Raw genomic sequence first — 26812 nt, 5'->3', positions numbered from 1 at the left:
TGCCAAATCTGCGAATCACACAGGCCCCATCCGGTCTCCCAGCCCTGCATGGTCCTAGCTCCTGGCTCTTTGAGAGAAAAAAAAGCCCCAACTCACTGGCTCCTGCCCAGCGGGCTCCCCGCTGCCCCATGCTGCGTGTGGGGGCTGTCACCTGCCCCCTGCCCCACCATGGCTGCTTCAGCTGGTGCTGCGTGTGGGGGCTGTCATGAGCCCCCTGATCCCAGCCCCACCATGGCTACTTCAGCTGGTGCTGCTCCTGCAGTGTGGGGCAGTGGAGGACAGCGGGGATCACCCCGCTGACCTAGCAGCACCCAGTGAGTGGGGGCTTTTTTTTAAACAACTGGGAGCTGAAGCAGGCAGAGCAGCCAGGGGCAGGGCTGGGGGAGCAGGCAGGGGATGGGGCCTGGCAGGGGTTCCCCCATGGTCCCTTCCCTCTCCTCCTCCTCCAGCCTCCCTTCCCCCACCCCTACTTACCAGCATGGAATCCAGGTCCAACTCCCTGCTGCAGCCAGCAGGGACTGCCCAAATCGCCAAAGCTCTCCAAATCTTTTCCGAATCGATACAGAGAGCTTCAAATCAATTTGGACCTTGTAATTGGTCCCCTGATTTGATTCGGTGGCCGAATCTCCGAATCTGAATCAGCACCCAAAGTTTTGCACAGCCCTACCTATTCTGTCAGAATCATTATTTACTGCTAAGCATTCCAGTTCCCCCACCTTTGATCTTAGATTTCTAGCATTAGTATGTAAGCCTGGCACACAGCACTACCTGCATGCCATGTCCAAGTGTTGAAATCCTGGGATGCCCAGTAGCATAAGCCTCGCTTAGCTCTCCTAGCAGGGCCCCTTTTACACTTACAAACCCTTTGCAACCACCAATATAATTATTTACAAAATGTTCATTATATACAATTCAACTATATACAGAATAAGATGCAACTAAAGCAGATACAAATTACAAATTGCTACCAAAATAACACTATATATAGTACACAAAAGGCGCACTGGTAGTACAGAGATAGTCACTTGGGTGCCTGTGGGGTTCATAAACTGTCTGGGACAGCTTCATTTTGCTCTGAGTGTAGGGTCCCTGTTAGGACATATTTCCTTTGCCCCAGTACAGCATCTCCACAGAGACAACCCTCATTGTGGTGCACTTCTGGTCAGGTAAGCAACCCTGCCATGTCTGTTACGAGTATAAAAGCACATGTACTGGAGCATAAAATGATGATCCTCCTCCTGCAACTTCTTCTGAGACCACTGTTGCTGAAGCTGGAGCTGATAGAGCATTCACTGTTGCTGGCACATTCCAGGCATTTTAGCACAGCCCCAAAATCCATTTCTAGTGTCTGATGGCTAAAGCCTCCCTCATTCTCCAACATCCGTAAGTCAGTTGTCTAGCCTACTGGCTTCCTCAGGTGGGTTTTTCCTTCACGAGGAACTCCTCAGCCTGTCCTCCCAAATAAAACACAGTTTTTAAGCAACAAACAAAGCAACCGGTACACAAAACCAAACTCTCCTGGACTGCCCTGGGCACTAGGGTCATGTCTACAGTGCACTTTAATGCACCTTAGCCTATTTTAATGCAGATTAAAGCGTTACAAAAAAACCATGCTTTTTAGCTAATGCACATTAAGGTTAGGGACAGACATTACACATAAACCAGTTTAAGTGATCAGAACTGGTTTAAGCCTGTAACAAAACATAAATTCAGTGCACATTAACCAGTTTCAAAAAGGCTGAACTGGTTTAAGATTCATAGATGCTGGGGTTGGAAGGGACCTCAACAGATCAGCGAGTCTGACCCCCTGCCCTGGGCAGGAAAGAGTGCTGGGGTCAGATGATCCCAGCCAGGTGCCTATCCAACCTTCTCTTAAAGACCCCCAAGTTAGAGGAGAGCACCGCCTCCCTTGGAAGCCCATTCCAAATTTTGGCCACCCTTACTGTGAAGAAGTTCTTTCTGATGTCTAGCCTAAATCTGCTCTCTGTAAGTTTGTGCCCATTGTTCCTTGTTACCCCAAGAGGCATCCTGGTGAACAAAGCATCTCCGATTCCTTGCTGTGCCTGCCTAATGAATTTGTAGGAGGCCACAAGATCACCTCTCAGTTTTCCCTTGCAGAGGCTGAAGAGGTCCAGGTCCCTTAGTCTCTCCTCATAGGGTTTGGCCTGTAAACCCTTAACCATATAAGTGGCCATCCTCTGGACCTTCTTGAGGTTATCCACATCCTTCTTAAAGTACAGCGTCCAAAACTGGATGCAGTACTCCAACTGCTGTCTGACCAACCCCGCATAGAGGGGAAGTATCACCTCCTTGGTTCTTTTTGTCACGCACCTGCTGATGCACGATAAAGCGTGGTTAGCTTTGCTGCTGATTTCATCATACTGATGACTTATGTTCATCTTGGAGTCCACTATGACTCCAAGATCCCTTTCTGCTTCTGTGCTGCTGAGAGGGTCATTTCCCAGCCAGTAGATAAACCTGGTTGAATGTAGTATCAGACTTAACTGATTTGGATCAAACCGGTTTATGCAATGTCTATCCCAGACCCCTTCCTAGTTTAAATTAAACCAGAGTCCCCCACCCCTCTCTCCTCCTTACCCAGAACTCTGGGGGAGACTGCAGGCACAGCAGGATCTGTTTGGCTTCCTCTCTGCTCAAGCCACTCAAACCCTGTGGTTTTATCAGACTGCTGATGGTTTGCAGCCCTGTCAGATTTGCAGACAGGGAGAGGGAGATTAAAAAGCTCAGTATCATCAACAAATGCATGCACTGCATCTCCCCTCCCTTTGCCTCAGAGTGCTAGCCTGAGGCAGGGGTCTGGCAACACTCCCACCCCTTGAGCAGCAAGTGGGGGAAAAGCCTGGGATGGTGCAGGCAGGGTGGGGGTTTAAACCCCTCCCTAATCAGAGCATCTTCCTGAGGCCTAGTCATGCCTCAGCTCAGCACTGTAGAAGGGAAGGGAGGGCTGATCTAGCATCCCCCAGCTTCTAGCCTGAGCCAATGCAGGCATGTGCCTGCATTTCTTCAGTCCAGAGAGGATGTCTGTATGGTTACAAACTGGTTCAGCCTAGCCAGGTTAGACTAACCTGCAAAGATTTAATCAATTCAGGGTCAGGCTTTTTGAATGTCTGTCCCTAGCTTAAAACAGGCTAATGCACATTTTTCTAGTATGTCACAATGGAGGGCATTTATAAACATGCCTTTCTGTCCTGTGATGCACTAGAGATCCACCACTTTGGAGCAGACTCAATTAATTGAGTTTGCTCTGCATGCATGCTGATGTGCACTGCACTGTGCTGTGTACAGTTGTATAAGTGGTGAAATCCACGTCAGTGTGCAGAAAATGGCAGTGGAGCGCTTTTGAACTAAAGCACCTCCAAGGTGTTTTAGTTCAAAAGCGCACTGCCACCATTTTCTTCATGCTGACACGCATTTCACCATTTACACAACTGCACGTGGCACAGCACCGGGCGCTTTTCAAAGTGCCCAGCGCTGCGGAGCTTGCATATGTAAAAAAGCCTGGAGTTACTAGATTTAATGTGTATTACCTAAAGTGCATTAATGAACATGTAAAATATACTAGAGGGGAATTGTTTGGCTTTGGTCCCAGAACAGCAACCTGGCCCCCCAGTCACAGTGTGCTTCCTCCACTTCTGGGAGCTTTTTAAAACTCCTAGTGGAACACTCTTTGCCTATCCAAATGCCTCACAGCTGAGCCCTCCCAACATGGCTGACTGTTCCCTCTTTAAGGGACAGACTGCCCTGTTACAGAAGTAAACTTGAATGGGAAATCACAGTGAATCAGCTTCTCCCCAGTAACTGCCCATGTGCCTCATTTTACTCCAGGGGCAGCAGCCACAACAGCACTGGCAGCAGCTGGTTCAGAAGCATTGGTCCTCAATGGTCCACACTGGATCCAAGCTGAGTTGATCCAGCCCACTTCTGCAAAATCTTGCTGACTGCTCTCTTACTTCATATAACTCACTTAACTGATGATAGTCCATTTTGCAATTGCTGTGGTGTCACCATGCACATGGATTTCCTGCACACAGCTGATGCACTGTACATTCCACCTTACTGTACATTGTGCTGACTTGTTCATATGCCCATACCCTTAAATGAATTTAATTAGCCCCTGTAAATTATAATAACAAGATGAAGTGCTGTAAAGGAGATTAAACTTTAAACTGATAAGTGCCTACACATGCGATTGTGGTTTAACTAACATGGTTTGAAATCATATTGGTAGTTAAACAGATACAAGTTTGTGAATAGATCTGGGCTAAATTGATGTTGTTATTCACTTTGGAGACTTAAGAAAGATTTCCATAAATATTAGTGGTGCCACTGTGTGCCTTACATGTATATTCAATGGCCATTGCATTCCAGTGGAATGATGGGGTGTGCAAATGGGCAAGTTTCTTAAGTTTCTTCTCTCAGCTGCAAGTGTGTGTATGTCTGTGTGTACATGTGCACACATGCAGTCCCACAAACCTCAGCACTTTTCTCCTTTAGAAACAGTTCTCACTGCAAAATATGTAAAAAGTTCCTATGCGCCTACCCTGAGTAAGTCAACTGCAGGAACTTGCTCATCTGAGAGACAGACAGAGCTGAACAATTTTCCTGTGATTCAAACATGGTGTAATCCACAAAACTTCACAAGAATTTTGGGAAACATGCTTGAGGTAAGCAAAGTGACCCCAGAGCAGAATATGTTCATGACTAAGAAAAGAAGTCCTGCCTCAGCACAGCTGAATGGATCCTATGAGCTAGGATGTGTGCATGCTTCATAGACTGCCCAGCTGTTATGGCAAGGTGATCCAATGAGACGGGGTAGGACAAACAATGTCAATCACACTAGACACAAGTATGTGAAGAAAAGTAACTAACAGAAACCAGGAATCCATCTGCAGGCTAGTAACTAGCAATCTGGTCGTGTCTCAGGATTCCAGCTTCAAAAGCTCTTTCAATCCTTTGCTTTTCTGGAGGCAGTATCCCAAAGGCTCCTACAGACAGCAGTGAGTCATCTTTTGCTGCTACCCCTTACAGCAAGGGACTCTCCTTAACCCTAATCTATGGAAGGGAAAGGGGAGGCCCAGAGAAGTGACTTGTCCTCAGATCCATACTGGGTCAAGTACTTGGGGTGTGGCTGTGCTCTAGTTAGTTCTTTGGTCCCTGTTGCTACTGATCATAATTGTGACATGTTAATAATGATAGCTTGGTTGGCTCTACAGTACACTACTTAAGACTTTCCAGAGCAGGTCAGACTTTGTTACGAACATGCATAGTGCCCTGCTGATGGAGCTTTGCCCTTTAGCCCTCTCCTGGAGGTATGACTGCAGTTCAGCTAGTAAATACAAATAACAACTACAGTACGCATCCAGTGTCTAATCTGAAAAATGCTATTTATGCCCTGTCTTTGCACAACCTCTTTGCCGGGGGGGTGGGGGGGGGCGACTCAGCTCCGCAGCAGTTTCTGCATTCCTTAACAATTGCTGGAAAGACTGAACAGTTGTAGGAATTATTGCCAAATTCCCTGATTCATTACGTGTAATCCCTGAAATCTGATCTGGGTGGGGCTCCGAGAATACACATCTTGGAAACATTGCAAGTACTAAAAGGAAAGTGACGTAAACACCTGTGAATCCACTGTCCCTTCCCCTTTCCAGCTCTCTCTCCTGCTCACTTCTTGCCAGGAGAGCGTTCTGAGCAGAGAGAAAGCAGACTTCATTCCCAGGGACACCTTGGAGGCTGTCCTGTTGAAGGGTCCCCAGTGGACCAGGCTCCCAGTGTTCAGCTGCTCTGTTCTTCCAAGGTAAGAAGGCCTTTTCCTGTATGTTCTCTCAGCAGCCAGCTCTGTACTGACCTCCAAGCTACTGCCATACAAAGCTGCTTCTAGACCCCTCTGCTTCCTCTGTGTGCCTGGAACACAACCTGACCTGGGCATCTAGTGGCTTCACAGAGACAGGCCCTGAGATCTCCTTCTGCATCTGGCCACAAGGGATCTGTCCCTAGGATGCTCAGCAGATAGCCAGGGCTGTCAGTGCTCCCCACAACTTGCTGCCTGAGTCTTCACGGAGTGCTGTGTTGTTTCTCTGCCTTTCCACCTGCCCTCATAATTGCTCTGCCCTGCCCTTCAGCTGGAGGCAATCAAGGTGTCTCCCAATCTGCCTGTATGGGTGCCTGCTCACAAGCCAGGTCAGAAATTAGTGGAAGGATTAGGACTTCCTGCCACATTCAGCCAAGGCACGTTCAGACATGCCACCCTTCTGCTGAGGCTGTTTGACACACATTCACCGCTGGCCTCCCGAGTTCTCAGTCTAGTGTCATGTGAGACTACGGCATACTAGGGGGCAGGGCAGGCTTGTTGTCCCCATTGTGTGGATGTGAAACTAAAGCTCAGAGATATTAAATGACCTGCCCAAGGTCACACAGAGAGTCAGTGGCAGATCATGTCTTTATGACCCTGGCTAGTTTCCTCACTACTAGATGATCCTTCCTCTCCGCCTTTAGTTACTGTTCTCTGTGCAACACAGACTGCCTGTTAAGGCAGACAGCAAATGAGCACTGGTGCTGAATGCCATACCCTGTATCATGAAAAGTGCACCATCTTGGGAGCCCCAGGTTTGGCTCAGAAAGCTGTAAGTGGCTGGGGCCAAGCCAGTCTACCTGTGTGATACTAAGGATTTGAAGTGCTGGAGCCTTTGGGCTAAAAGAGTCTCACCATAAATTGCCTCTGCTTTGGGGTTCATTCCTTGCTTGGTCCCACAAAAACCTGTGTGATTTAACCCTCAGCCTGCCTTGTAGGGATCAACCCCATACCTGGGCCTTTGGTGAGAAAAGGCCTGCTGCTGTGCTTCCATGAAGGGGTGAGACTGGATTGCTGTTTTGTCAGTCAGTTGCTGCTTGGTTTGCTACGGTATTTTGAACATGAGGCAAAGTTGCTGAGAAGCAAGGGCTAGTACTTTGTGGGTCCTTGCTATTTGGGTTTATAGAACAAACTTTCAGTCCCAAGTGCAGTGGGGAAGGTATGTAAGCAGGCTGAAGCTCACTACTAAAGAAGCCAAGTGCCACAGTATGCTTGTATGGAGCTGATGTAGGTAACTGTGGTCTTAAAGGTTTTATCACCTATTCTTCACCCAGCAAAGTGCATTGTGTGTGAGAGCACTGAACTTAGAGCTAAGAGCTAGTTTCCCTACCAAAAAGAAAGCCGTTGTTTTCCACAGGAGCACTGTTCTTTCCAGCAGGGAGTCAGGGTCTGTACTGACCCACTGTCATCAGATGTCCCTGGCAATCGAGAACCAACAATTTCCATCCAAAGTGTTGAGAGTAGCTCATATGGCAGAAAAGGGGGTGGCACTGGAGATTCAGGAAACAGCCTAAGACAGCCAAGCATAAAATTCAGGGGGCCAAAGAGTTAGTATTAAGTTTGTTATTCCAGAATTCCCTGCAGCAATCAGTAACATGACTGGGGGGGAGGGGGCTGAGAGGAGTACCTGCCCCAGGTGCAGACTTACAGGTGAAGGCAGAGTCTGTGCTGTATCAGAAGCAGCCCTGCATTGCCCAGCTGTAAAAGCCAAGCTAGAACAGCCCTCACCACCCAGCTGCAGGAGTGGAGCACGTGCACAGGGCAGAAGCAGCTCTGTGCCACCCAGCAATAGGAGCTAGGTGTGGGGATCCAGCAGGAGCAACAGGGGTTTTGAGTCCTTGGGTCAAGTAAGACCCTCCTCATCCCTCAGGACCCCCATCTCCCCGCCCCGGGAAATTTTGCCCAGGGCACCAAACTTGTTAGTTATATCTCTGGCACCAGTTATTAAGACTTCTCACTCCAGCCACTGCCTGGTCATCCCAACCCCTGAACCAGTCAGATCCAGCAAAAAGGGCATGGAGCAGGGATGCCCTTGGAGATGTAGCTCCTTAGCGTGGTTTCTAGCATACTGTATCAAATCTGTGACATGATATTAATATTTGAACAAGACACTTCAACAAAACCTCCACCTTGGACTGCAAGAAAGCCCACAGTTGTAGGGTGCAGGGGGAAATACCTGCTCAGCAGTTTACCCCTTGGTATTCAGTAGCTGAGATGTTCTAAATGTGCTGATATTGGTGGCTAACAATATAAGCTTGCCTGGGGCTGGAGAGTTCATAGGATTAGGGGCAAGTTCCTCACCAGTTCCTTCCGCAGACTATTTGGCACAACAGGCCAAGATTTCCAAACATGCTCTTCAATCCTATGCTAGGTGCTACTTTCAGCAAAGATGATGGAGAAGAATCCCCTGTTAGAGGCAGAGAAGTGGTACCAACCCATTCTTCATGTTCCAATCTATGGCAATCTTTATTGGGGTCCTGAGACCCCCTCCTCCCTCAGCTCCAGGCTTCCTTGCATATGCTTAGAACTTTGCTGTTTGGTAAATTCAGTCCTGTAGTAGTGCTTGGGATAGTGAGGAGCTTTCCCCTTGTTGCTGAGATGCATTTAATTCTCAGCCCAGAGCAGGATGGAGTATGTGCAGTTCCAAAGTCACTCCCAAGAATCTTCTGTGGAGATTAGGATCTGCATCTCTGTTAGATCACCCATTCTCTTATGCCACTTGGAGTGTCAGTTTGCTTGATGAGGCTGCACACAAAGAACTGAGACTTGGCTTTATTCGTTGTTTGGAATTAGTTGCAAGTAAGGAATGGGATGATTTATTGCTTCCAGTAATAGACTGATTTCCTTCGTTTGCGTGGTTAAAAAACATCTATATTCTTCTCCAGATAAGTGGCCTGGGAAATGTAATGAGAGTTACTGACGCAGTTTTTCATTTATATTTAAAACAAGACAGACATTTTAAGAATTAAAGATACCAGCATGCATACAGATATTCTGGCAGTAAGACTTTCTCAAATTCCCTTTTTTAAGATGAATAAAGCATTCCTTTGGCTTAGAAACCTACCTGTTTGTGGTACAAAACTATAAACAACAAGAAGCCATTACTAGACTGAGATTCACTCCACTGAGACCTGCACTTGTCTACCAGCATGGGCAGGCAATTTTAGATGCCATATAAAGAAAGAATATGTTCTTGTGGGAAGAAAGATGGATGACTTAAATCACTATTTGTGGTCTTGTTTGTTTTTTGAGGCAAATGGATTGCTCTATTAATGAGAAACTAAATACTGGTGTAACGAAGGAAAAACAACCTGGGTTCTTGCTAAGAATTCAGAGCTCATCATATATTCCTTAGGTGTGTTTGCATTACTTGCAAAAAGAATAAGGGCCAAAATCATAAACCATTCCTCTGTGGTGTTTCACTGTCCACTTCTTCATTTTATCTTTTTATACCATCATGTGCTATATTCTGTTTTAATATTGTGTAAACTGGTATAATGGATTAACTTTTAGCAAAAATTCTAAATGATCTAAATGTTATTTTATTATATATGACTTTTACTGTTCATTTTACCATATTGTTTTAGCAAAAGCTGTAAGTAAACTACTGCTACTAAAACTGACTTTCAAATTGCACTGATTAATAGGCAGAAAATCACAAAGATAATTATTAGAAGTAGATTAATATACAGACTCCATGCATATCTTACATGCACAGGAAATGTTCATAGTTATCATTATATTTGGAAATCTAGTGATTTTACAGCATCCTCATTTTTTGTTTCACTTTTCATTAATTAATATCAGAGCAGAGGCCTGCCATCCTGGATCAGAGGAACCCCTCTAGTCCTTCAGCATTCAAGTGCTGGCTCAGTGAGTGCCAAGAGCTGAGAATCCAGCCAGAAGAAAAGCTCAGGCCTGATGGAGATGTGTTTCCTGGCAGGGTAGGGAAGAAGACAGCAGGGAGAAGTAGGTGGCAGAACTTAGGGGAAGAGGAAGAGCAACTTCCTCTGGTTACAGTACTCGAGGATGGGGAACACCCATGTTTTGTTTCCTTTTCAGGACACCCAGCCCTGGGGCTGCCAGTCTCCCCCAGTGCAGGCAGAAGGTGAAAGGATGCACTTATTCTAAGAGTTAGTTCCAGACACGTCATTCTGGGGGTGCTACTGCAGGCTGTGGAAGCAGTGAAGCATGTGCACAGAGCTGGGAGAGGCTAGCTCAGTCCTTACTGCAAATGGTGACATGGGAGGTAGGCAGGTTTGCCCTGAGGATTTGCCTCTGTTTACCCAGTGCAAGCCTCTAACCACCAAGCCATAGGCAGATCTAGGAATTTGAAAAGAGGTGTCTGTGTGGTAGATGTGACCCCATTGCAGCTCAGACCCTGGGGGTGGGGGTGAGATATAACTGGAGCCCCTGGATGGTGAGGGGCAGTTGCAGGGGCAGGAAGGGGGACCCACCTGCTGATGCCACTGTTCCCTCCCATGACTGGAGTTGGGGCAGGAGCAGCTTTGGGGTCTCCCTTCCACCTGGGTTGGGGACAGCAGCAATAGCAGGCAGATCCCCCCTCTCCGCGTCTACTCCTTGCCCATATAATGTTTATGCTCTAGGCCATTAGGTTCCAGGGATGGGGCACTCGCTCAGACCTCTATGGCTCTGGGGTTCTGCCCTCCAGCCAGCATTCAGTAGAGACAGGTGGGATGATAAACAGCTTTGTCTTTGTTAGGAAACAGGATACTATAGCACATGCACTCACAGCTTGCAGGGAGAGCCACCACACACCAACAAACCGCATCCACAGGGCATCAGGGGGAAAAAACAGGACCGTTCCACCACAGGCCCTTTAAAGTTTCATTCCGTATACCACATCCCCCTTCTTTACTCTGGGAGCTTCCTCTTAAGTACAGGCAGTCCTCAGACTTACAACACAATTGGTTCCTGAAAACTGCCTATTAAGTCAAAACATTGCAACTTGGAATCGATTTTCCCATAGGAAACAATGTTACAAATGGGGGATTGGTTCCTGAACCAAGGCCTGATACCCTATTTTCACCAAAAATAACCCAGAATTTTGTACTCAATCAATTATAGATGAGTAATATAGCTACATTAATGTATTTATATTGTAAATAGCAGTCATATTGATTTGGAAAGACTTCTTTGAGGCGACTTTGGTGGACTTTTTGAAGGGTTCTTAGCTGGAGTCTTGGCTGCAGGTTTTTCTGGAGTTTTGGCTATTTTCTTAAAGAAAGTGTCCAAGGAAGTTTGGACAGGTGTTCTCCAGGGAGTGGGCGATGCAGCAAACTTGTTCACTGGCATGGCGTGGTGTCGGATCAATCGTTGTAAAAAAGTTGAAACTCTGGTCAGAAAGTTGAAACGGTGTCAATTTATAAATGTTGTAAGTGCGAAATGTCGCAACTCAAAACGTTGCAAGTCAAGGACTGCCTGTAGTTGAATGTTCATCAGTAGCTACTTTAACTTGGAACATTTTGGGATCATGGAGACAGAGGTTGCTAGCACTTGGTTCACCGATGGGGTCTAGCCTTTACTGCTAATCCATTACATAGTCCTTGTGCTTCATAGGCAGTTTCACCACACATCCACTCTTAGTTTGCATGGTGTCATCAGGCGTCTCTGGGTACTGGTGGATTCTCTGAAATGTAATGAAACTCTTGCTTTTGGTGGTCTGGTTTTACTTCTGATGTTTGTTCTGTTGCTGTCTCTTGAGGTGCATCAACACGTTCTGCTGGTACTGATGAGTAATCCTTTCTTAAGTGTCTTCTGTTTCTCCTGTAGACATTACTGCAGCGGGGTTTTACCACGTAGGAACGCGGTTCATCCCTTTTTGTGATAATGGAAGCTGGTATCCAACCTGTATTTGTTTGCACCCTTACTTTCTCCCCATCTCGTAGAGGTGGCAAGAATGTAACTGTAAGGTCATAGTGCTTCTTTTGGCACCTTTGAAGTTTCCACAACTTGTGGGAGGCATTCAATGGTAGTCTAGGTGTCAGCACCACCGTTATAGCAGGAAGGGTACTGTGCAAAAGTCTCCCCATCAGAAGTTGTGCTGGAGCATACTCAAGACCCGTAATAGGCATGTTCTGGAGATTGAGTAAAGCCAGGTGTAGATCTGAGCCATCCTGCAACATCTTCCTAAACATTGATTTGTTGGTCTGAACTGTACATTCAGCCTGACCACTAGTTGTGGATAACCCGGACTAGAGTGGGTGATGGTTATGCCCCAGTCAAATTGCAAATTGTTTCATTATGTGGCTTGCAAATGTGCGGGCCGGGAGCGATCCGGGGCCCTTTTTTCGTGCCGTGGGTTGTGGCCAGCAGCCCGGACACGCTGGGTCGGGGAAAGCAGGCGGCACGCTAGAATTAGGCACAGACGTTTAACGGTTGATTTAAAGATTATTTTACTTACACCGTAGATCGTCGCGGTGCAGGCAGGAAAGCTTCGTTTAAGTTGCGGTTACAAACAAAAACAACACGAACAATCACGTGGAGTTTGCTAGGCTCCACGGAAACAGAGCTCTGGATGTCCTCGACAAGCATGCCACAAAACAGAAAACTCATAGATACGTCTTAAGAAAGGTTACCGCACGAAGACGGGAAGAGGTGGGCGGTGGATCAGGCCGCCAAACTCCTCTGAGTCTCACACAGGGTTTCTATTACCCTGCCGTGTACCCAGAGTCCCCACGAGATCGATGTGGAGTCCTCTTCAACTTGGGCGGAAACCGCTCAAACCTCTTATACGGCTAGCAAGCCAATCACTAGCCGCCACGTGGGAATAATTTAGAACTAGCCAATAGCGGGGAATAAATTTACATACGAGTGGCGGGAACTCCTTTGCACCGTGCATTTCTCTTGCAACTTGAGGAATGCACCCTGCAAAGAAAGCTACAAATGGCGGGAAAATAATTCAGCAGTGCCGAAGCACACACAAACAAAAATCACAGCCTTGGGTTGTGACAGCAAATAGCATGCGATCACAAACAATTTCTTTAGGTATGACATGGTGAGCAAACACAGACTTCATTTTGGCTACTACTATGCCAGCCGTTTTGTCTGGCAGGTGCAAAAATTCAGTGTGCTTGGAGTAATAGTAGACTATTATCAAATAAGATTGTCCCTGTAGGTTAAAAATGTCTGCTGCCAGTTTTAGCTAAGGCAGGTCTGGGCTCTCGTGTGCGATCATAGGTTCTGAGCTCTTGACAAGGTGTGCAATTTGTAATCCATTGCTCGATGTGGGCATTCATCATAGGCCAATACATGATTTGGCACGCTCGTGCCATCGACCTTTGTATGCCTTGATGGGGCGAGTGAAGCAATGTCAGCATGTTGGTCCTCACACCGTGTGGAATGATTATTTTTAGCCCAATCATGAGCAAATCATCCTGAATCCAGGTTTGGTCTGAGAGACCAGTAAGGCTTTAGCTCAGGTCTAATTTGTTTTTGCCTGCTCGGCCATCTATTAAGATGCCGGGCTCGAAGTGCGTGTAGTTCCGTGTCAGCCTTTGTGTGCTCCTGTAACTGCTGGAGTAACTGGCCACTGAGTGGCTCCATTGCAGTCAGGGCATGAACCACCTTTTCTGAGTGGAAAAGATCAGGTTCAGGGGAGGAGGCAAGCATTGTGGCTCTAGAAAGTGTGTCAGGCACTAACATGTCTTTGCCTTTGGTATTGAGAATCTGGATGTCATGTTTTTGGAGCTGCAACAGCATCCTCTATAGCCATGCTGGAGCCTGTCCTTCGGGCTTCGCAAAAATTGCTTCCAGGAGTTTGTGGTCTGACTGGACCCTTACCTGGGTGCCATACACATGTTGGTGGGACTTCGTCATGGCAAAGACAAATTGCCAGAAGTTCTTTTTCAATCTGCATGTAATGTCTCTCAGGTTGTGTTAGAGCCCTCAAAGCATATGCAATTGGTTGCTTCTGCTGAAACAGACACACTCCCAGGCCATCTTTGGACACATCAGCTTGGATTTTCAGCTTCTCTGCTGGGTTAAAGTACCTGAGCAGAGGTGTCCTTGTGATGGTTTGCTTGAGTTTATCCAGGGCTTTCTGATGCTCAGGTCCCCATTGCCAGATTACGTCATTCCTGAGAAGTGCTTTCAGCAGGGCCGTCAAGCTTGAATCATGTGGAAAGTATTGCGCAAAGTACTGAATGTTTCCGAAGAGTCTCTGAAAGCCCTTTTTGTCTGTGGGAGGGGACATCCTGTTGATGGCTTCTACTTTGTCATAGTCTGGTTTGACACATCTTTTGAGAAGATATGGCCTATATACCTAATGCTATCGACTAAAAACTGTATTTCATCCTTATTAACTTTACTCCTTTCAGACGTGCTCTCTCCAGGACTTGTTTCAGGATAGTGTCATGCTCCTCTTTGGTAGCTGCCGCAATGAGTATGTCATCCAAGATTATGTGGATTCCCAGAATGTCACCAAAGCACTCACGATTCTTCTGCTGGAATAGTTTGTTAGCCAACTTAATACCAAAGGGAAGGCGATTGAAGTGAAATCATCCCCCTGGGGTGTTAAAGGCACACAGCGCTGCTGACTCCTTGTCCAATTTGACTTGCCAGTAGCCATCCTTTTCATCAAGAATGGTGAACAGCTTTTTACCTGACAAACTCTTATGCATGTCTTCTACAGCGGGAATAGAAAAGTGCTGCCTCAACACTGCCTTGTTGAGGTCTCATGGGTCGAGACCAGGAGCGGGCAATTATTTTGGGCAGAGGGCCACTTACTGAGTTTTGGCAAGCCATCAAGGACCGCATGACAGGCAGCCCAGGGCAGATTAATATTCATTTTCTAAATTTTTTAGGGGCCCTGCAAGCCAGATAGAATGGCCTGGTGGGTCGCATCCGGCCCCTGGGCCGCATTTTGCCCACCCCTGACCTGGGCAGAGTTGTAGTGAATCATCTTTTTTTTGTGTGCTCACAAAACTATTGACCCAGGGTGTGGCCTTAGTCACCTTCATAACGACTCCCATAGCTGCCGTCATTCGAGAGTGGTCTTCAAATTCCCTTCAGTCGCATAGGAAATTTTTCTGTACCCATGCACAACTGGTGGTACCACTGGGTTGACATAGATGTGGTGGGTACCGGGAAACTGGCCCAAACCTTTGAAAACGTCCATGTATAATTTGAGAAGGTCTGCCTTGGTTGTAGGTACTGTCAGGGCCATTCCATGGACTTGTCTGATAAGGTCTAAGGTGGTGCATGCCACCCTACCAAGTCTTGGTGGGTCACTAGTGTCTGTTATATACAAAGTTAAATTGGATTCGTTAGCATCAGATTTGCAGCATGCAATGATTGCACCTTTTGGTTTGACGCATGCACCGCCAAATGCAACCAACATAATATGAGCTTGAGTGTTGCGTACTTTGCCTTTGCAAGACCTTTGCTACATCTACCGGAATAGCGTTTGCTTTCACTCCACTATCTAACTTAAAATAGACTGGCAATTCAGCAATCATAACTGCTATACCAGGTGTTCAGGTTGTCAAAGGTTTGTGAGTGCTGCTTTGCTGACATTGGCCATCTGTAGGATACTGACTCCTTGGCAGGATCTAGGCTTGTGTGTCCTTCCACACCTTTTGTAAACGTAGCAGCTTAATGGCTCTCCTGTGGAGCAAACTTCACTGGGGGGTTGTTTTGGTAGTTTTGCTTTTGCTCAACTGTATGTTAAGTCTGCAGAAGCAGACCTACAAGAGCCAGGGCACTTGAGAGCACCTTTGTCCTGCAGATATCTACAGCCTGTGCCAGGGTGAGGAAGGGAAGCCTTTCCTTGAGTTTGCAGTCAGTTATGCTGACGACAGTTTTGTCCCTCAACATAACATCCTCAGTTTATCCACATTCACAATGCTGTGCTCTATTTCTGAACTCTGTAAACAAAATCATCTATGCCTGCAGCCCCACTGTATCCGTTCTGGCAATTTAGATACCTTTAAAAAAAAACAGGGTTTTTTCTGGGTTCACAATAGCTCTTGAATGCTGCAAGCACCTCTGTAAGGGTTTTGTTATTAGGGTCTACAAACACCCCTGGCATGTTGTTGTAAATTTCTGGGGCTTTATGCCCAATTCAGTGAAGTATGACTGCAATTTTAGAATCCCTTGCCTCTTCCTCGGCCTTTGACTGCAAGGTATAAATCGGAGCTTCTGTTCCCATCTCCTCCAATTCTCCCCAAGATTTCCAGTAAAGGATAATGCTGGCAGAGGTTTGAAATGCTCCATTTTTATTTATTTATTTCTTTAGTTGCAGGTGAAAGCTGTAACCCCCTTAATCAGGCTGCTGGTGACTCCACCAAGAGACAGCTCACTTCTGACACCATATAGAGTTTACTGTAGGCCATTGGGTTACCAGGATGGGGCACTCACTCAGACCTCCGTGCCCCTGGGGTTCTGTCCTCCAGCCAGCATTCAGCAGAGGCAGCTGGGATGATAAACAGCTTTGTCTTTGTTAGGAAACAGGATACAATAGCACACACACTCGCATCCTGCAAGGAGAGCCACCACGCTCAGGGCATCAGGGAAAACTGGACCATTGCCCTGCAGGCCCTTTAAAAAGGTACATTCCATATACCACAGCCCAGTCCCTCGGGGGCCCAGTTGGCCCAAGACCAGAGGGAAGACTTTAAGTCTGGTGAGCTTGCTACACAACAGAACAGAGGAGTAACCACATTGTCCCATCCCCCCCAGATCCTCCCCTGAGGCCACAAGTAAAGCATCATCAAATCCCTTCTCCAGTGCTCCTAGTGCAAGAGTTCTCAACCTTTTAGACCCAAGGCACCCCACTCCATAATTTAGTGGCACCCTATTTCAAAAACTAATTTCAGTCCTTTTTTGACTATAGAAAAATACTAAAGCAGTTCTTCTGTTGCAAAGGGCTTAGAAAGACCACAACAGGTCAGAATGCTTTTGACGCTATGGATTTCTATTTAATGTCTCAGGGTGCCTGTACACAAGCATGGAGGCTGCTTCAACGTGCTGCAAGTACATTACATCAGAGCGGACTTGATCAAGTCTGCCAGAGCTTGAACTAAAGCTCATTGAACAAGCTTTAGTTCAAGTGCCCCCACTGCCATTTTGAAGCAGAGGGACACTGGTACATGAGTGCACTTTCCACACCTGAGAAGGGTTAATGAGACCTATGGGTATGTAAACAAGGAAATAATGAATCGGAGATATTGGGTGAATTTACCTCTATACGTGGCATTGAAACCAGTACTGGAATACTGGTTACAGTCCTGGTTTTGATGTTTTCAAGAGGATGTTGAAAAATGAGAGGGTACAGAAAAAAAACCCCAAAAATAATCCAAGAGCTTCCAAAGCTTGACAGCAAATAACTTATAAGGATAGGTTTGCTTCCTTTGGCAGAGAGGGCCTGTGGGTGCTCAGCTGGTATAGGTGTCTGCTTTTCTGACATTGTCCATAGTTGTTGTTAGCATTAGATGACCATTTTTTTCCTCCATTAAACTTTTCCTGCTGTGCTTGTGGCACGTACAGTTGCTGGTAAAGGAGGTGATTTGGTCTACCTGGGCTTGAATTAATTGAGCCACTGCATGGCAGCCTGTCAGATGAATGCCACATTTCCTGCACAAAGTGAACAATGAAGCTTTTTAGACCACAAATACATTTTATTCTGACACAAGTGAAAAGCTGAGCAATGCAAACTTTGCTACTGGTTCAAAATTTGCTTGTTGTAGAAGTGCAACACAACTGGAGTCCTTAATAATAGGGGAAAATGCTAAACAAGGGTAAAAACACTACATACAGAGTCAAGAGGATTTACACATTGTGCAGTAGGCTCTAATCTGCTTAATGGTGACACAGTATAGTATTTGCTTGCATCTATTTGACCAGAATTTAGGCAAGATGAACAGGAAAGGGAAATAAGTAGGTGAGAAAATGTCATAGACAAGAATAGTTCAGAAGATGAGAAAGGGTATGAGACGTTAGCTCAGGGTCACTTATAGTCATTTAGTGGATTTATACAAGCTAGATCTGGTTTAGGGCCCATACAACTTATATAAAATAGTTGAAAAGTTTTGCTTGACAAAAAGCAAGATGCACGTAAGCAGACAACTTGGAGTTTGTATTAATATTAATGATTAAATAACCTGGCAGATGCATTTTCATATTTTTTCTAGCTTTATCTAGCTAGCATTTGGAGTTGGGCCAGGTATTCAAGTACAAAAATCTAGGTTCACCTCAATCTTTGCTCTCCAGGTTTTCAGATGAATTGCTACTTCTGAAACTTTTAAAGCTAGATTAAAAAAAAAGCTCTTGTCCAAGAATGCTAGCCACCTGTTAAAGCCTTTTAAGAATTTAAGATTTAGTAAATATTAAGATTAATCTCTTTCTAGTTCAAATATTTAAAAAAGTATTTGCTGTACCTGTATCATGTCATTATTTATCTACTATTTGAATTCCAATATTAATGTTATATAGATTTATTTAAATCTATTCAAATAGATTTGGGTAGCACAGATTTCCCCAAACCTTCCTTGGTCCCCAGAACATCTCTGGTGGGAGTCAGCAGAGGCTGGGATGGTGAACGTCTACTCCATCATTGGTGGAGTCACAGCAGCAGTCTTGCACAGCCCTACCACAGGAGAATGTGTTGCTGCCTAGTGCGCTGTTGGAATGGGATGGAAGTTAAGGAAAGCAGGCAACTGATCTTTGCTTCCTGCTTCAAATGAGTGCAGATCCAGAGCATTGCTCAGACTTGCTATACAAAGCGAGACAGGAATATTGTTCCCAATTCAGTTTCCCAAGGTTTTGGGGGGTTTTTTTGGGGGGGGGGGGAGCGGGGAGGAGGAGAGGGGGAGAGGAGTTCACACAAGGACAATTTCTGCCTCCCCACAGGTCTGGTGCTCTGGACTGTCAGAGTATCCTGCTTGTCAGCCAACAATAGCACACTACAGAGGTACAGCACATAGTACCAATAGTGAGGAAAGGAATTGGGGATGTAAATGGTTAAACAATTAATTGTTTAATTGGTAAGCCCAGTAATAACCAGTTTCAGATTAACAGTGATCATTTAGCATGGAGCAGGGTGCAGTGGGGCAGGGAAGGAAAGCTGCACAGTGCCCCAGCGGGAACTGAAAGGCAGCAGGGCAGCCAAGAGGGAGGGAGAGAGCAGTGAGGAGGAGAGGAGGGGAGGGAAGGGGAGAGGAAGAGCCTAGCTTTCCTATAGCTAGGCTTCCCAGATCCCATGCAGCCACCTGCAGCCTCCTCACCACCTGCCATGAGCAGCCTAGCCCAGGCTCTGGGCAAGCCTTTGCTGCCCTTCCCAGAGCCCAGGCTGCTTATGGCCATCAGTGGGGAGGCTACAAGCGGCTGCAATGGGGTCCTTGGAGGCTAGCTGTTAGGTATTTTTCCCCCTTTCCCTCCCTGCTACTCTGCTGTCTACAAAGAAAGCAGCTCAGCTCCCTCTCTGTGGAGCGTGGAAGTCACAGGCCCAGACCCATGGCAGCTGCAGGGGTCTGGCAGGGGCAAGGTGGGAGGTAAGGGAACATGGGACAGCTCCCTCAGCCTTGCAGCTAAGCCCCATGGCGCATCTCCTTCCTCCCCATGGCCCAATCTGCACCCAGGCCCAGAGAGGACCCACTCACCTGCCTGGCATATCATAAGGTAGAGCCCTGGGGAGCCATGGCCCCAGGGAACCTCTGAGTTCCTTCCTCACTTTAGGGGGCTGGAAGTACCCCGCTGGTGCCAGCTCGGGAAGGAGCACCCTGCAGGCTGGGTCAGAGCAACCCCATGTGGGCCAAGCCAGGGGTTGCCATACTGATTAATTGTTTAACTGTTGTAATTACAGTAAGTTAAACAGGTTTTTTTTAATTGATATTTATGCATGAGACGGAAACTGCTGCTCAAAGTACCCTGAAGCTGAGAGGAAGTGCACTGACCTAGAAGCCAAATATTCTGGTTTCATATTTACTCACTGCAGCATCTGCTAATTTTGTCTTTCCTAAACTGTTGAGCAAGACCTCATACTCTCCGAAAACAATATAATGCCCTCAATTTTCCTATCAGTGAACTGAGTGCTTGCAAAGGGTCCTTTTCAAGCAGCCATGAGGCTAGACCTCAGATCTCATCCACTCTGTCATACTGCCATTCGTAAAAGACTTGCCAGAAATGTGCATCTCCTTCCTTCCTCTAATTGGTTGCTGCTCTACAATCTTATCAGCAAGGAAAAATTCAGGAATCCTGATCTCCCAAATTTTATTTTTCTTTAGTAAGTAATTGTGTAGTACACTGTCAAAGGACCATAAAAAATGGAAGTTTCCAATGCTTCAGTCCTCATCTACTGACAGCCTGATGCTGCCAGGCACTGATGCTCAGAGCATAGCTCTGCCTCCTCGTTAAACAGCGAGGGTATTTATACACATGCTCCTGGAGACAGGGGTGGGTGCTTTAAATTACAGCAGCTCTCGGAGCTGCTCTAATTAAAGCACCCCCCCCCCAGCTGTCTCCAAAGAGTTGCTCTAATTAACAAAGTTAAAGAGTCTAATTAAAAGCTTGAATGAACTTTAGTTAAAGTGCCCCTGCTGACATTTTTTAGCATGGGGATGGTGATACACATGACACTGGAATCTGTTGGAGAGTGGTAATTATCACACTCCAGTAGACTCAATCGAGCCTGCTCTGACTCGCTGTAATTACAGCATGTCAGAGCAGCCTTAATGCACGTATATAGGTGCCCCAAAATCCTAAGGGCAAGGAGGAGATTGCTGGAAAGATGCTGGACTTCAGAAAAGCAAACTTCAACAAACTCAGGGTACTGGTAAAAAGGATCCCCTGGAAGGCAAGTCTGAGGTGGGGGAAAGGCATCCAGGATAGCTGGCTGTACTTTAAAGGAGGCCCTTTTAGGGGTGCAAAGGCAACCTAGCCCAATGCAGCAGAAGAAACAGAAGTGCAACAGGAGACGACCAGCCTGAAAAGACAGCAGTCTCTTCAATGAGTTGAATCTCAAACAGGAATTGTACAAAAAGTGGAAACTTGGTCATGTTCCTAGGGAAGAATTAGGATGTTGCATGGGCATGCAGGGAGAAAGTTGGGGAGGTCACAGCATGATCTGGGATGCAATTGGCAATGGACATAAAAGATAAGAGGAATTCTCCAAGTATGCCAAGAGGAAAAAAACCAGAGAGACTATAGATCCCTTATGAAATGTAGAAGGCATTCAAATTATGGATGACAGAGAAGGCTGAATTATTTTAATGCTTTTTTCACGTCTGGTAGTTGACCTTATTCATGAAGACTGAAATTGGGTACAGCTGGCAGCAAAGGTAGGGAAAGAGACAAACAATCTATAGCAGTGACAGAACAGGTTGGGGATTACTTAGAGGAGTTAGATGGTTACAAGTTGGCAAGGCCAACTGGGATGCAACTTGGGGTACTAAATGAATTGTCTCAGGTAATTTCAAAGCCATTAGCCATCCTCTTGAACTCACAGAGGTTGGTTGAGATCCCAGATGATTGGAAAAAGGGCAAGTGAAGATATTAAACATTACTGGACCCAGTGAAAACCCCTGGGGAACTTCAGTTGATACCTTCTCCCAACTAGACATTGAGCCTTTCATGACTACACACTGAGCATAATGATTCAATCAGTTATGTATGCACTTTACAGTGCTTTCATCTGGTCTCTTTCCTTGGCTTGTCAATGAACATGTTGCAGGAGACTAATGTCAAAAGCATTGCTAAATCAAGGTATATCACATCCAGTGCTGTCTCCCCATCCACGGAACCTGTCACCATATCATAGAAGAAAATCAGTACCTATCTTTGATAAAGGGGAGGAGGAGGATCTGGAAAATTACAAGGCAGTCAGCCTGACATTGATACCTGGAAAAATCATGGAGCAGGTTCTTGAGGAATCTATTGTGAAACACTTAGCAAAGAAAATGTCATCGGGAACAGCCAGCATGGAGACACCAAGAGCAAGATCATACCTGACCAAACCTGATTTCCTTCTACAATAAGGTGACAAGTTCTGTGAAGGGGGGGATGTGATATACTTTTATTTAACAAGGCTTTTGACATTGTCTCCTAAACCATTCTCTTTGACAAGCTAAAGGAAATACAGACTAGATGAAGGTACTGTAAAGTGGGTACATAACTGGCTAGATCATTGTGCCTAGCTGCGAGGAGATATCAAGTGAGGCTTCCCCAGGGGTCTTCATTACATCCAGTAATGTTTAATATCTTCATTAATGATTTGAACAATGTGACTGAGTGCATGCTTAGCAAATTCATGCATGACATAAAGTTGAGCGGAGTTGTAGACATTCTGGAGGATAGGGCAAGGATCCAGAATGACCTGGAACAATGGTCTTCAATTAATCAAATGAAATTCAACAAAGACAAGTGCAAAGCCCTGCACTTGGGACAAAATTATTACATTCAGGAATACAGACTATGAAATAACTGGTTAGGCTGTATTATTACAGAGAAGGACCTGAAAATTACTATAGACCAGGGGTCAGCAACATTTTTGGGCACAGTGCCAAAAACACCCACAATGACAACTTGTAAGATGTTGGTGTGCCAGAGGTGGATGATGGGGAACCCAATCCTTGCTGTTGCTGTGTAGCCCCAGCACCTTCCTTGCCATCCACCCAGAGGCTCATGCGCCAAGCAAAATGCCTTCAACTGCCACACGTGCTGGGGGATGCCTACCCCTGCTATAGACAGTAGTGTAAGGGATACATCTCTTGTCAAACAGTTAAGCCCCACCCTCTGATAGGTGCCCTGCCACTTGGCTGCAATCTTTGGACCAGCTGTCACATCCCTAACCCATGACTTCTCCAACCAGAAGTCCCACCCCTTGCCCCAGAAGTACCCCTTTTGAGAGGTGGTTTGCAGCCTTCAAAACTGAAGTCCCAGCCTGGCATGTGGTCTGTGACATCAGAAATCACACCCCCTCCCTGCCATGTTTGTCCAGGAATCCCCTGTCCCCATCACATGGCCTGGGACATCAGAAGGTCCACACACCCTGCCCTAAAATCCACCTTTTTGCCACCATGTTGGTCCCAGAGTCCCCTGCTCCATCACATCAGCAGGCCTGCCCCTTGACTGGGACACAGTCCTGCTTCATGGCCCGCCCCGGGGGCTCAGAAGTTCTGCCTCCATAGGCCACAAAACACTGGCATGCCCTACCAGGTAACGAGGGGCTGTGGCCCCTCTAACAACTTGCCCCACCACCCTCAACCAATGGGCAGGGGTTTCCAGGCCGTGGGACCTCCCTGAGACTGGCACTGAACCAACTGGAGCAAATACAGAGGTGGGACCTAGACTGGAAATGTCTGGCTTCCCAACAAATCCTCTTGGAAAACCCTCTAAAGCAGGCCACATGTCTTTGGAGACCACGCTAATTCAGGCAGATGCAAACATGGATTCTTATACTATGGAAGCCCAGACAGTATTCCAGCATGTCTCAGCAGCACTATGGATGAGAATTCAGTGCTCAAGACAGATTCTCTGACTCCCAAAACAGGCCTAGGGACCATGGCAGAGACAAATATGGATTCTTACACTACCCTGGTAAGGCTCTTTGTTCCTGCTTTACCACCAAGGCTTGCCAGATACCTGGCAAGAAAATGCTACTGTAGGGATAGCTCTGAGGAGAGAGAGATTAAGGAGTAGCCCCCTAACCCAAGGGTTGCCCAAGATGCCCGATACCCAGACTCTTAGAGCAGGTGCTGAGGATTCTGGACAAGAGGGGCACCTTGTGCTGGATGCCAAATAGGAAGAAGATCTCTCCGAGGGAGCGGAGGCACTGGTGAGTGGCTTGAACTGTGGGTGTGGGGCCCTTAAGGGAGTTGGTGGTAGGGTTTTGGCAGAAATCCTAGCAGGGTAGAAATTAGCTATGAACTCCTTAAATGGTGGCTAATTAGGCTTTTTCCTTTGAAATGCCTCTGCAGCTACATGAAGCCTTTCTAATGACACCAGAAAGCACATCACTAGACCTGTGACCCTGATATTGGAAAAGAGAAACTCTTAATGACAGAGTGTTTCAGGAGAAGGTAATGAATGATTCTTTGGCTTTTTAGAAGACAACTAGGAATTGAAATAGTAGGTCCCGTCGTGTATGAGGAACACAAAAGCATCATGAAATCTCTCATCCGTGTTTGTTGTTGTGGCATACTGAAATATTGCTTGAAAAATCCCATGCAGTCTTCAAAAGGTCCCCGTCTCCTAGCCGCACCAAGGGAAGGAAGGCATGAGCGTGTACTGGACAGATAAGGATATAAGCACGACAGTTTGGGGACCTTGTACTGAACTGTGTGTGGAAAGTGTTCTACCAGCTATTATTGCACTGGGGTACTCTATGGATCATCTGTGCCTCACTGAGAAACAATTTAGCTCAGCGCATAGCAATTATAAACCATGCATTTTTCTGAAGACCCAAATTCTGCTTTGTATGGAGTGATCCATGAAGAGGATAAGCCTCTCGTACCCTACACTGAAAGCTTGATTGGGACAAGAAATTATAAGTTCCTGCTCCAGAGAAAAGCTTAGCCAGGATATAGTATAGAACTAGCAAAAGCAGTACATTTTGTATAGACTTTCATGGAAATAGCCTGCTTTAAAATGAATTAATCACTGAGAATGGAAAACTCAGAACAAACATGTAGCTTTCACTGCAGGGTAAAGACATGGGGTACATTTTTTAAAGGAGAGAGAGCATGAGAGTGAGATTCATTTTCTGTAATCAAACGTTTGAAACTCCGTGTGTGCTTTGAGCATGGGCTCTTCTAGTTTTGGGTGTATGGTTGTGAGGTTTAAATTTGTTAAGCACTTTAAAGCATGGGGTTTCATTTGGACTTGTAACATTTATATGAAGTTAAGTTTTCATTTTGTTGAAAGCCAGTTCTTGATGATGAGATGCCAATGTCCTAATTGATCTCACCCAACACTTTCAAAAAAGGAAGGAGTGGTTTGGAGAATTAGTTCCTAGAGACACCAGAGGAATGGGAACCAGACCAAAGGCCTCTAACAGCACTAACACAAAGCCACAGAGATGCTCCTCCTGAAGATCAGAAGGCCAAAAGGACACAGGAAACAACAGCGAACCCTGAGAAAACCATGTGTAAACACAAGAGTTCAGAATTGCAAAGCTGGTGCTTTGGGGCTTGTGCATAAGAAAGTCAGGACTGTTTGAACACACTTTAGAGAAGTCTCAGAAGAAGATTTTTCATCTGTTTTTGAAAGATCATGATTACTGTGAAAATAAAAAGAGGAACTAAAATGTTGGGGGGGTGCAGGCAGATGTACACGTTGCAGGAAGAGTGTGCAGCGTGTTTTGAAACATGTTTATTGTTGCAGCAAAAGGGCAGATTCTGCCTCGAAGAGACTGAAGCAACAGCACATGACACCAGGGAGAATTCTTTTTAAAACAGTCTATTTCCATGAAAGTCTGTACAAAAATTACTGCTTTTGCTAGTTCTATACTATGTCCTGGCTAAGATTTTCTCTGAAGCAGGAACTTATAATTTCTTGTCCCAATCAAGCTTTCAGTGTAGGGTACCGGAGGCTTATCCTCTTCATGGATCACTCCATACAAAGCAGAATTTGGGTCTTCAGAAAAATGAACGGTTTATAAACGCTATGCCCTGAGCTAAATGTTTCTCAGCGAGGCACAGATGATCCATAGAGTACCCCAGTGCAATAATAACTGGTAGAACACTTTCCACACCCAGCTCAGTACAAGGTCCCCAAACTGTCCCATTTATATCCTTATCTGTCCAGTACACGCTCATGGCTTCCTTCCCTTGGTGCGGCTAGGAGACGGGGACCTTTTGAAGACTGCATGGGATTTTTCAAGCAATATTTCAGTATGCCACAACAACAAACACGGATGCGAGATTTCATGATGCTTTTGCATTCCTCATACGTGACGGGACCTACTAATTCAATTCCTAGTTGTCTTCTAAAAGCCAAAGAATCATTACCTTCTCCTGAAACACCCTGTCACTAAAACAGTTTCTCTTTTCCAATATTGGGGTTACAGGTCTGTTGATGTGCTGTCTTTCTGGTGTCATTAGAAAGGCTTCATGTAGCTGCAGAGGCATTTCAAAGGAAAAAGCCTAATTAGCCACTGTTTAAGGAGTTCATAACTAATTTCTGCTCTGCCAGGGTCCCTGCCAAAACCCCTAGTATCAACTCTCTTAAGGGCCCCATATCCACAGTTCAAGCCACTCACCAGTGCCTCTGCAGCCAGGAAGCCATGCACCTGTCAGGGTGGGGAAGGGGTGGGAGGGCTTAACAATTTGATAAGAGGCATAGCCTTTATGCTACTGTAGACCATAAGCTGAATATAAACCAATGTTTTGCTCTTGTTTTAAAAAAGGTTAATAGCATAATGAGCTGTATTAACAGGAGTGTAATGTGCAAAACAAGGGAAGTTATTCTTTCATTCTGTTCCTCACTTGTGAGGCCTTACCTGGAGTACTGCGTCCAATTTCGGGCCCACACTTCACGAAAGACGTGAACAGATTGGAAAAATTCCAGTGGAGAACAGCAATGATGATTAGGGGTCTGGAAAGCATGACTTACAAGGGAAAGCTAAAAGAACTAGGGTTATTTTAGTCTGGAGAAGAGAAGACGTGGGTGATTTGATACTGTCTTCAAATACCCGAACAGTGATTATAGACAAGACAGGGATGGGTTTTTCTCTGGGGCTGTAAGAGTCAGGACTGGGAACAATAGTCCTAAACTGCAGCAGAGGAAAATTAGATTGGCGATATGGAAGAACTTCCTGACTCAGAGGGTGTTCAAACATTTGAACAGGCTACCTAGTGATGACGTAGAATCTCCTTCCTTGGAAATTTTCAAGAGCATGTTGGACAGACACTTGACTACGATAATTTAGTCAGGGATGGTCCTTCCTTGAGCAGGGTGTTTACAATATACAACTCTGACGTCCCTTCC

At 46.0% G+C, this 26812-nt stretch overlaps 1 protein-coding gene across 2 annotated transcripts in view; it reads left to right on the top strand.

Moving 5' to 3' along the window:
- Positions 1–5462: 5462 nt before the first annotated feature.
- Positions 5463–26812, top strand: part of PTAFR (platelet activating factor receptor) — a 43612-nt gene continuing 22262 nt past the window's right edge. For both annotated transcript variants that reach the window (XM_006262971.4, XM_019489173.2), the window contains exon 1: positions 5463–5815. The gene's annotated coding sequence lies outside the window, so the exon portion shown is untranslated. The remainder of the gene's footprint in view (positions 5816–26812) is intronic.

This window comes from Alligator mississippiensis, chromosome 6 (assembly GCF_030867095.1).
Source record: "Alligator mississippiensis isolate rAllMis1 chromosome 6, rAllMis1, whole genome shotgun sequence".
In the NCBI taxonomy this organism is placed as follows: Eukaryota; Metazoa; Chordata; order Crocodylia; family Alligatoridae; genus Alligator; species Alligator mississippiensis.
This window is presented reverse-complemented; position numbering and strand designations above follow the sequence as displayed.